This window comes from Cinclus cinclus, chromosome 2 (assembly GCF_963662255.1).
Source record: "Cinclus cinclus chromosome 2, bCinCin1.1, whole genome shotgun sequence".
NCBI lineage: Eukaryota > Metazoa > Chordata > Aves > Passeriformes > Cinclidae > Cinclus > Cinclus cinclus.
In genome coordinates this window covers 51,709,090-51,721,257 of record NC_085047.1, presented here as the reverse complement: position 1 = coordinate 51,721,257, position 12,168 = coordinate 51,709,090, and positions in this window count along the sequence as shown.

Sequence of the window (12,168 nt, the reverse complement as noted above, 5' to 3'; positions counted from 1 at the left end):
AATGCAGGATTTTGCATTTGCCTTTGCTGAATTTCATGAGATGCTGCCAGGCTCCTGAGCACATTCCTCCTTCTAGTAATTTAGTTTGCTGAGCTGAGGAATCTAGCTGGCTCAACCCAAGGTCAGCTCCCTCATTGTAAGAGCTGGTGCAAAGCAAGACGGAAATGAGGGCATGCCCCTCCATTTTTCTTGGGAGCTGCTTTCTAGCAGAAGGTGTATTTCTTTGCCCTGCCTGTGCTACATTGCTGTTGTGTAGCATCTACATCTGTGCCTGATCTTATACCTTTTTAATCCTGACCCTGGCCCAGAATCTCTGTTTTGACTTTGGGTCTAACATGGAATTGTGCCTGCCTTGGGAGAGCAGACTTTTGAGCCACACCTGTTCACTCTGCCCAGACCTGATCCTGATGCAGATTTAATGACTCAGACTCTTGGATCCTTTGTAGTGAGATCTGCCTCTGCCTGCCTTGCTGCCAGTTAGTTTTCCCTTGTTGGACATCTAGATTCTGCTACTTCCTGCTCTACCTGTCCAAGTGTCCTTGCCTCTTGAGGTCACTCCAAATGCAAGCCCAGTCTTACACCTTATCAAATGTTCGTCTTGGTGACATCATTCACAAAAACTGAAAGTGAACTCCATTCTGTCATTCTAGTCTTTAATAAAGACAGTAGCAGTATCAGTGTGAAGGCCCTGAGAAAATCCTCCCTCCTGGAGGTCTGGGTCACTGGCCTCAGGGTCAACTTAGGGATAGAGCAGTGGAGGGCTGTGTTCCTTCCTTTGGTGTCCTTGGACTGAGTGGTCCCACACAACTCAGAAATGAGGCCTCAGAAAAAGCTGACTCCCTGCTCTTGAGAGATACTCAGAGCTGTAGCTCAACTGTTTGGGTCCCATCTGAGCTACACCTCCCACTGCATTGAAGTGTGCCTGATCATGAGCCCTGATGGTCCAAGTTTGTATCCTGATCTGTGCACTGTGCTCCTGTCTTGACCTGTTCCTTTTCACTGCAGACCTGCTTTTTGGTCACTGCACAATATCTGAGGCTGGATACCACAGCCAGTCCCAACTTGCCTCATTTAGGTGCTGGTGGACTGGGTTCTTATGCTCGAGGCTTCTGCCCTGCTGCCTGTGTTGTAATTCTCTGCTCCTGGCTCCCCTTTACTTGTGGTACAGTGGACTTTCACTGCTTCCTTACAATCATCCCAGGTATCTGCCCATGCTTCAGGATTACCACAACTGCCAGGTGGACTTTGAGGTGCTGACCACAGCCACCTCTACGTGCACTTTGTAGTCCACCCATCCAGTACCTCTGTTTTCTCTCTACGAAGCTACTATGGGAGATTATGTCAAAAGCACTTCTAAAACTAAGTTAAACAGCATTCAGTGTTCTCCCCTTACCCCAGAAGGCAATCAAATTAGTCAGACATGTCTTATTTTGAAGAAACACACAAACTGTTCCTATACATGTTGATCTCTTTCACGTGACAGAAATTATTTCCAGGAGGACTTGTTCTGCACTTCTTCTGGGGACTGGTGTGAAGCTGACTAGCCTGTTGTTCCTCCAATCTTCTTTCTCAACCTTACTGAAGATTATTGTGATATTTGCATTTTTCCAGTCATCAGGAATTTTCCCTGATCATCAAGACCAAAGATTGTATAGAACAGCCCTGTAGTGAGAGTAACCATCTTCCCCAGAAGTACTGAATGCATGTGGATGCCCCACTTGTTTAAGTTATGATCAGATCACTCCTTCTGTAGCATGAGTAGCACTTGACTGCCACAAATTCTGTAACTGGGCCCAGGGTCCTGGGAGAGACAAGGGACTGGGAGCATGAATTGCCAGTAAAGTCTGAGACAAAGAAAGCACTGAGTACTTAAGCATTTTCTATTTCCTTTATCACTTTGCCCTCAAGTTATTCAGCAATGAGCCCACATATTACTTACTCTTGGTTTTGTTTTACTTTTAAAAACTCCTGTCACCCTTCAGGTCCTTTGCCAATTTCAATCCCAACTGAGCTTTTGCTTTCTCAGTTTCTTCCCTGCAGCAGTGTCTCTGTAATCCTCTGGTATAACTTGTCCTCATTTCCTCATTCTAGGTACCTTGCCTGGCTTTTTTTTTGTTGTTTTGTTTTTTTGGTTTTTTTTGTTTTGTTTTGTTTTTGTTTTGTTTTTTTAATTTTTTTTTTATTTGAGATCCATCAAGAGTTCCCTGTTAACTCAGACTGTCATTCTACCGTATCTGTTTAAGTTCTAGAACACCATGATGGAGCCATTTTTGCATTTTAAGGGAGATGTCTTTGAAAATCAGTCAGATTTCCTGGTCTCTTTTTGCTCTTCAGGGCAGCCTAGGATGAAATCCTGCCAAGCAAATCCCTGAACAGGTCAAAATCTGCTCTAAGATCGAAGGTCTTTATGTTGTTCCTTGCTTTCATTGATTCTCTCAGGATCTTGAATTCCAATCACCACATGGTCACTGCAGCCCTAGTAACCATTGATATTTATGTCACCAATCAGTTTTTCCTTACTTGTTTGTAGAAGACTTATCAGATTACCTTTGCAGCTAATCTCATGTATCCCCTGTGTTGAAAGACTGTCATGTTGGATTCCAGAAAACTCTTGGACTGCTTACACATCACCATGCTACCCTTGCAGCAGATCTTGGAGTGATTCAAGCCTGTCTCCTCCCCACCACCCCCTGCCAAAAACCTGGCCCTGCAATCATGAGGCTTCTTTCTCAAGTCCTGTTCTTGTTGAGGCAGTATATAGTAGACATTTTTTAAAGTTTTTTTTATAATCCTATTGCATGACCCGATGCTCTTGTTTACCAGTGGCAAGTGTCCTTCAGTTCCACATGCACAGCAATAGAAAGAGCTTCTTTTCTATTGGTGGAAGTCGGTGTTTCTAGCCACCCCTTGCTCAAATGTAGCTTCTGGACGACTTCTGAAAATCTTCAAGAAGAACTTGTAAACTTCCTCCCATTCACTCTCTCCAATACTGCACAGTCTTGGCAGTTTCACCTCGTAGCTCAATGATCTGAGTAGAGCACTCCTCATACAGCTGAGGACACCATCACTTCCAGTGGAGTCTTGGAGAGAAGCAGCAGGCACTCTCTACAGCCTGAGACCTGGATGATTAAGCTCCTTCCAGGAGCTTCATCTCTGTGAAGACTTCTGCACCTGGAGTAGTCAGTCTGGCTCCTGCTGGGGACCATGTGTTGTGGAATGCCAGCATCATCATTGTGCTAACCCCTGCAGGCCTGTGCTGTCTGGGAAAATAACTGCAAGCTCCTTTGTTTTTTCCTCTAAGTTGAACTGCCTCACTGACTGCAGAGTTCCTGTTCCCATGTAATTTGTGGCGTTCCTGGTCAGTGGCACTCCCTAGGAGTTGGTTAAATAAGAGGCTCGGTACAACCCTGTTTCCTTCCCACACGTACTAGATTACCTGCCTAGCAGGCAACTTCTAATACTGTTTTTTGGCTGCTGGCCATGATATCTTCACTGTATGAATGATAAATCATTCTTTGGAAATTACTCTTACATAGAGGTGAAGAGAAAAAGCCCCACAACTTTAGGGTGTTTTACATTTGTCCATAGAACAGGTGTTTATAGGAAGAAATTCTGAAAATTTCTTCAGCAGATGCATCCCCAACTAAAGTTATTGAATGGGTTTGGTTGGTATTATCAATCTGTAGTCAAACTTCTTAGGACAACAATAAAGAAGATATTTAGAGAGAGAAAGGGGGTGGGAGATTGTTAATGAATACTGAGCTTCACTAAAATATTTGCAGACTTTTGTAGGGTGACAAATTTGTCTTTACTTACACATTTGCATATGATTTTGTGATAAAAGTATATAACACTTTTTTTTTTCAGAAATCATTTTATAAATGCACAAGTTTTTTTGTATGAGAAAGACCATGAATAACCTTTCTTTACCAAGATACCTGGTGAATAAGGGAAAGGTCCCAGAAAAAAACATTCCTTACAAAATCGGCCTCATAAGAGCTGTAAAGGTTATTGCAACATTTTCTAATGCATCATTTGAAAATTAGTAGGTGATCAAGCAATTACATTGTCATAACATGTAGGCACAAGGGAGCAGCTATAATTACATAGTAAAACTTTGTCATTTCTGGGCTGTAGGTTTGTCCATTTTACACCTTTTTTATTTTCACTGGGTAAATACAGTTATTTTTGCAGTTATATTTACAGTTATTTTAAAATAAAAGTTATTTTTTAAGAATGCATTAATATGACATATTTTACATAGAGGTTCATCAGCTTCCATTTCTATTCATTTTTTTCTTACATTGAAATAACTTGAATCTCTTCCCATTTATAGTAATATGATGTAGTATAGCATCAGACTATTTTATCTACAGGTTATACAGACCTGGTGAGTAATAACTAAATTACAATGTTTGAACAGTGCTTATGTTATATTTGATCAGAACTGTCAGTCTCACTGTGCCATGTACACATTGCATCCCAAAGGTTTGCATGTTTAAAATAAAAGGCTCATCAAGACTCAGAGCTCTAACTTATTTCCTTGGATACCCATTGTGTTTTTATTAACCTCTGCACAGTTCAATTACTTGCAGTTTCCATCTTCAGGCAGACACCTCCATGCTATATTTAATTTCTTTATAGAAAGCTTGCAAGGTGTTTGGGTTTGATGTAGATGTGAGGGAAGCAGGATGGTCTTGACTTTAACTTGTGTTAGGTATAGATAAAGTTTGCAGAGATAATTTCTTCTTTCATGGAGTTTTTCTCCACTGATTAATAGAAGAGCAGAACAGATCTAACTAGAGTATTATATTTTCACTTTCATTTTAATTTCTTTTTTAATCTTTAAAGATTCTTCATATTTTCCCTATTCTTGACAGCTTTCATTGCACCCACCTCTATCTGTGAGAGCTGTTACCATGATAAGTGGGCTGGGCTGGCTAACCTGTACCTTCATATTTTATGCAGAGGCAAGCAAAATTAGAGTAAGATATCTTCCTCATTCCAGCTGTTTTGTTTTTTCAAAATGTTGAGTGGTTTTTTTTGTGGTTTTTTTTTGTTTGTTTGTTTTGGTTTGGGTTTTTTTGGTTTTGTTTTTGTTGTTGGTTTTATTTTGGGTTTTTTTGTTTGTTTTTTTTTGGGGGGGGTTTGATGCTTTAAACAGTTAGATACTCTCTGTTCCCTACTTTCTACAGGGTGTTGTGCTTGCTTATATTCTGGGTTGGTTCATTTGAAGTTATTATTAACCTCTTGAAGTTAAGCTCAGTTTAAGCTCAGCCTAAGACTTTCTTTTCACTTTGTGAAACTTTGTGAATGGTTTGTGTTGTAGATTGGACTTTCATTCTTCTATTTGAAAACAAAAAGAGAGACATTACCTTATAAATTTCTGGCTGAATGTTTCTTCAGGAAAACTGATAAAATCCTGTTTTGTCTTGCTGGTGATCCAAGACACTCTGATAAGTATTTGTTTGCTCTGCCTTCTGCTCTCGGATAGGTGCCCTCTCACAATATAATTTTGTTTCAGCATCCATTTGAATTCTCACCGCAAATACTGTGGAGGGAGAGATACTTCTATCTGGTTTTCTTTTTCCCCTGTGTTTTCATAGAAATGGTCTGGTTGACTGGCCAGACTTTGTACTATTCTCTGCCTGCTATTAAGCCAAGTGATTACAGCAGTGTGGTTTGGCTTATCTGTGGGCTCTGTCTCTTTGTAGAGAAAAGATGTCTCCTAGCAAAGTCTGCCTTGGAAAATATAAATGAGGTACTCCTTTTTCTCTGGCTTTCTTTGAGGCAACTACCCCTGCATATATTTTCTTTCAGCAGTGGCAAGTATTCTCATATCCTGGATGAAGAACAGCCTAAAGCTGACTGTTGAAACAGTGAATAAGAGGGTGTGATTGAATAAGAGCTTAAATCAGGACTGCACAGTAAGCATCTCCATAATGTTCGCCATGAAGTTCTCTTCAGCAGCTTTGGGGATCTGCCTTCCTTGGGAGTATTCTTGTCTTTCAACTGGAAAGTCAATTTATTTTGTTTTATGACTTTCCATCAATTTTGCACTTCTTTCTCCTTAAAAGTTCCAATTGTTCTACTATATTATCATTCCAGCATGGTGCGTGAGTCAATATCCTTGCAACTGGCAACCAAAGGTTCAAAACCACTCAGATTAAGAGATTACACGTACTGTTAAATAGATTACTAGGAGAAAACTGACTAGTGCCAACACAACTGTCTGCATAGGATATAAAAAGCAATTTCTACGGCATCCTCTTTGGTGTCTGATGTAAAATGAGCTTAATCTTACCTGTTAGTGACAGATGCAGTCATCAGTGTACCACCTCATATATTCAACTCAATTAGGTGTTTAGATGGTGGTATCTTGTGTGCTGTAGAGTTCTATAACCTTCAATGTGAAGTTTAGATGTGCGGTAGCTGAAGCTGAAATGTTGACCTCAGAATCAGAGAATGGTCTCTGCTTCACTTATTATTACAGATAAAATTTAAAAGAAAACAGATATTACTGCCATATAGTATCTGTAGGGAGTACAACCAACCTCTTTCCTTAAGAAGAAAGAAGCACAACTGGATAAATATTACTCAGTCTCACACTATAGGAACTTGACAAATTTAGAAGTCACAGATACTTTTTATTCCAGATAATCCAAATATTGCAGCTTTTAAAAATATTTCCTGAGGAAATAATTTTCATGATGGGATTTTAAAACCTAAAATCAGTATTTCTGTCTTCTCTTTTTATCCTTTGGACTGGTCCTCTGCTTTCTAACTGTCCAATCCTTACACTGTAGAATAAAAACAATTTTTACAGGCATTGGTGTGGATGCTTTACACCAAGAGGTAGAGAACGACATTTCACTCTGTAATAGGTCAAGGTTCTCATGCTACATGCTGAGCTCCTGGTTTAGTAGATTCTCATTATCTGTTCTGTTTTTCACTTTTCCTTGAACATTTCTTTGTTTATGAGTTATTTAATAGAAAGTAAAATAATTTCTGAGCTCATACTGTCTCCTTATAGACAGGCTTTCTTTGAAAGCGTTCAACTTAGGTTGTCGACTGAACTTACTTATTCTCAAATTAATGTATCTCCTTCTACATTTATTTTCCTAGACCTCCTTCTCAAGCTGATGCACAGATTTGCATTCTGGATATGTTTATAACGACTTTTTTTATTCCTGGAGAAGTCTGCAATAAGCTAACAACTGCATTTCCACTGAAATGTTTTTAACATCTTCAGAAAAGAGAGTACCTTCAAAGAGTTTGACTGATTTTCAAATGGCAAATGGTCATAATTCATTTTAATAATGAAGAATATCTAGAATGTGTGCCAATTTTAGTGGACTGAACTCTCATAATGTCTGCTGTTGAGTTCAATCTGTAGTTTGATACCACATTGTGCTATTGTGTAATACTTTACTTAGATACAAAAGATTTGAAAGATAGCTCTTTCTGTTGATATTACAGTAGGCTTCCTATTTATCTCCACAAATAAGGCACTTCTGTGCAACTCACCATGTTTCTACCATGTTATAAAACAAAGAATGCTGTTCATATTATTGTAGCTAAGCTTCTCAAGCATGTGTTCTCCCTTGACACATTTGGATTCCTGTCAATGAGGTGTCTTTATTACCGAGCAAAATGGGAAGCTCATAAAGTTGTCATGCCTTTTACTAGTTTATTGGGAAAGAATTACATTTCTCATACCTGGAATACAGATGCACAAGAAAATGGAATCCTTGTAAATCCTGCATCCCACAGAGCTGGTTACTGCAAGGTGAGCAATTACTTGCCTTTCCAAGCATTATTAGGCATATCTAAACAGATAGTATTCTCTACATAGCTGCCAGAAACAAATTTAAGGAGAGATTTTCAGGTATTTCTTATGGTTGAGACAATTATTTTTCATAGTGCTTTATGTGATTTACTTGTCTAGGCACAACACAACTAAGGAAAGAACTTTAAAAAAAACATAAAAATCTGTCATATGGAATAATTTTCATCAGAATATGACAGTCTTCACCGCCATCAAAGTACTAAAAATTCTTCCTGAATAATTGTATTCATTTTCAGCTTCTCTTTGGCTTGTACATATTTATTCCTATGATTTTTTTTTTCGGATTTATGACTCTAGTTTATCACATAATTCAAATGTTAATATGATTTGCACAAATGTGTCTCATTTTGTGGCTTTTATGCACATTGCAACAAAGAAATTTCACATCCTTTACTGATATCTGTTGTATTTATAAAAATAGTAATTTTATAAATATGATTCTGAACCAAACTCTGCATGTGGCTGCATTATATTTTATTATTCACCCTATTTTTCTTGTTGTTCTCAGTGTTCATAGTGTCTGATTACAGTTTTTGTTCTTTGACCAGATTTTAGGATAGACAGGAAAAGATTATTATTTTAGCATATTTGAATAAATTAGATGTAATAGAAACCCAGCTTAAAGTACAGTTTCTCAGTACTTCAAAATAACTGAGTTTTTCAACACTTAGTCAAATGATGCACTGATACAATGAGACAAGTAGTCCTATGCGAAAAGAGGATTTCTTACAATTTCTTATTTCTGATGCCTACTGTGGGAATACCACCCTTAATGAATCCAGAAGAAAACAAAAGAGGAAAGATTTGCTTATGTGACTGAGAATTTCTACCATATTATCACTGTTCTTTTCTTATATTAAAATGGAAGGTATAGAGAAAAATTAAAATATATGAACCCCCTATTTTTTAGATTTTATGCTGGAAATTGTGCAATAAAGCCTCATCCTAATGGAAACTGAGTGGTTGTGCTGTGCAACTTGTCACCTAAATATACTTATTGATTGCCAGTAGTGATGCTGCAACTCCTTGTAATATAAAACACATGTGTTAGGTTAATATAAACCTTGGAAGGTTTTCTTCTTCTGTAACCCATCTTTAAAAGCAAATAAAATCTGATAAAAATGTCAAAAGAGCAGCCTTCTCCTCTTATTCCTCCACAACCTTTGCCTCTCTTCCATTAAAAGCTAGATTCTTAATTCATTACAGTTTTCCTGTCAGTGGGTCACCACTGAAATTAAAATCATAACATGTGCTGCTGTAGATAAGAAACTGGTCCAAGAGGTTTTATACAGTAATCTGATAACACAAACGTAATTCAGTGTTAAAGTATCTTGAGGTGTTTGCAGTGTAAATATTAAACATTGATCACCTGCTGATTTAATTTATGAGCATACACATATCCCAAGACAGTGCCTTGAACTTAGGCAGCACACTGACACAAAAGAAAAAAAAAAAAAAGGGATTGAAAAGTCATTAACATTTCTGTGAGTGAAATTAGAGTGGAAATTCTTAGGCCAGATCATTTATGACAGGAAGAAAATTCCATAATCAACAGCTGCAGCACAGGAGCAATACAAAATTTCACCCCTTCACTTTCAAAACTCCAGAAATATATCTTGCTTCCTTTTCTATGTTGATACTATCGTGATAATTTTTAACAAAGTGGAAAATCTGTGGGTGACACTGGCTGATTACTAAATAAGTAATGAATGCATTTATTTGGTGAATCATGAAGCTACTTCAGCACATCTAGCAAAGTGTAAATGTTTCACTGACAAAACCAGCAAGCTAGGAATTGCTTATAAAGTTAAAACCCAACATACCTGAAATATTTATTCATGAACTAAGACATTATAAAAAGTATTTGTTATTTATTCCACAAAAAATTAATATTAATTTAATCCAAATGAATTCTCCATAACACTAGTTTTATAAAAAAAATTGCAGAAATGAATGATGAATTTCCCACAAAATGAAAAGAGAAAAAGAAGAAAAATAGTTAAGCCAAAAATCTCACCTAAAAGTTATGAGTGTTCAAGTATTATCCCACAGCTGTGTATTTGGAGCATACCTGGGAATGCTTCTATCTTCAGTTCTAACTTTGAAAATATTTGAAAAATCACTTACCACTACCTATCATAAGATTTACACAAGATATAATCTTGTTAATTATTTATTATTCCTAAGAGGAAAAAAAAAAAATCAGGAAATATTAGTGATGTGTCTTTTTTCTAAATAGAGCTTCAAATATTTTACACATAATAACTTCCAGGGTTGCCTTGTGTACTCAAAAGAGATGGGATCTGTCTGATCAGATGTTAGGTATATAAATCTTACTGAGTCTGGCACACATTTATTTGGCTGGCAATGCTCTCTGAAATAGCTCCTAGCTCTACTGTGTGCTTTACCTTCCACACTGCACACTAGGACATCTGTTGGCCACTTATGACTGTTTTTAAGCTGAAACTGCTTCTGAAATCAACATTCATCAAATGATGAATTGTCTCAAAGGCAGTTACCATCATGCTGTTTCTGTAGTCAGCAAGACCACCCAGAAGATTATTTGTTGGTTCTGGGTTAGAGTTATGGCTTGTTTATTGCAGGTGTTTGTACCATGGGCTGTGAAACTGTCCGAGGGTGCTGGTGTTCAGATGAGTAACCCTCTCAGCTTAACCCGAGTCAGAGGTGAATATTTCTGACTGTTCCTGGCTGGTCTTCCCTTCCTTTTTATTCTACATTCCTGATCCTGTGATTAGATTATTCAAATTGTCATGACTAAGTTTTTTATACAGTTAAACTTTAGATGCCTGAATAAAATTAGATCACTCTCAGTATAAGTTTCTGAGGACAGCTGCCTAAGAACCTCATCTCTATTACATAGTAAGATGTCTAACAATGGTGTATGAGTGATACAAGAAGTTGCCTCCCTTCAATTTCCAGTTACTGTGTGCACAGCTGGGAAATGTTAATTGCTGGGGCCTTAGTTTGTGCTTGCATCTTCGTGCCTAGACTCAGAGTTCAAGGAGAAGAGGAAATAACAGTAGTGGAAAGGAATTGATCCTTAGAAATCTTGACCCATCAAAATCTGTGGGACATAACAGGAGACCTTCAAGGATGCAGAGGGTGGTAGTATTATCATTTTTGAGTGGTCACAGAGTCTGGAGCAGGGAGGCTTCTGATGACTGAAGAAAAGCAAATGTACTGTACACAAAAGTAGAAAGAGGCACAATACAGTGAACTTCAGTCTATTTCCTAAGAAAATCATTAAACAAGTCTCCTTGAAAGCCAATTCTGGGTGCACAGAGAAAAATGAAGTAATTCATAGTAGTCAGTATGGATTTGCTGTGGGCAAATCCCTGAACAACTTGCTCTGAATTCACTGTTGACACTGCTTTGAACAGAAGGTTGGACTACAGACCTCCCAGGATCACTGCCAGCCTGAATGATTCTTTGTCTCAATGACAGGGACTGGATTTCAGCTCTGGAGGGTGATAAATGGGAATAGTAACTTTCAGATGAGGGACTCTTTACACTGTCTGATCCTGTCTGCATGAACAAAATGAGGAAGTATTTTAAAAATTCAGGAGACTTACATATACAGTGTTTTTTCCTTAGTTTGCTATTTACAAAGCTTTAAGTAATCTTAGTTTAGTGAGTGGCATGAAATAAATACTTTGTTATATTCATACCTTAGGAAGATAATCCAGTGCTGAATGTTGACTAACCTCCGTGTACTTTTGTTTGATTCTTTTAAAGCTACTTCAAGGAAGTTTGCAAAATTTCCACTTAGAAACTAAATTATCTACAGAATAGCATTTATTAAGAGTAAGGCAAAGGTCAAAAGTTTTGAAAGATAATACTGAAATTGTGTGGTAGCTTTTGTTGACAACAATTATGCTGTGCTTACAGTGTCCAATTTTATTTTTATTCCCCTGTGAATTCATTTTCATAAGAAAATTAATAACTCAGATCAGTAAATACATATGAACAGCTATTTATGCAATAAGAAGTTTTATAATCTCCACTTTCTAGTTTGGACCTTGTTCACAGTTTATTGAACTGGTAAAAGTTAAATTTTAAGAAAAGCAGAAGTCATCTTAAGGGCTTGTCTATATGTCCGAATGCTGTCTAGTTAAGCAATTAAATCTATATTTGGGCAACTGTGAGAGAAAATAATTAAAGCCATCTAACTTAACTTCATATATCTGGAAACTGAACCTCTGAGACCTGGCTATTCACCATCCTTACTGTTCATAATCGAGTGAGAGAAATAAGATTTTGTTGAGTGTGGACTTCATAGAATCAAAGAATGTCTGAGT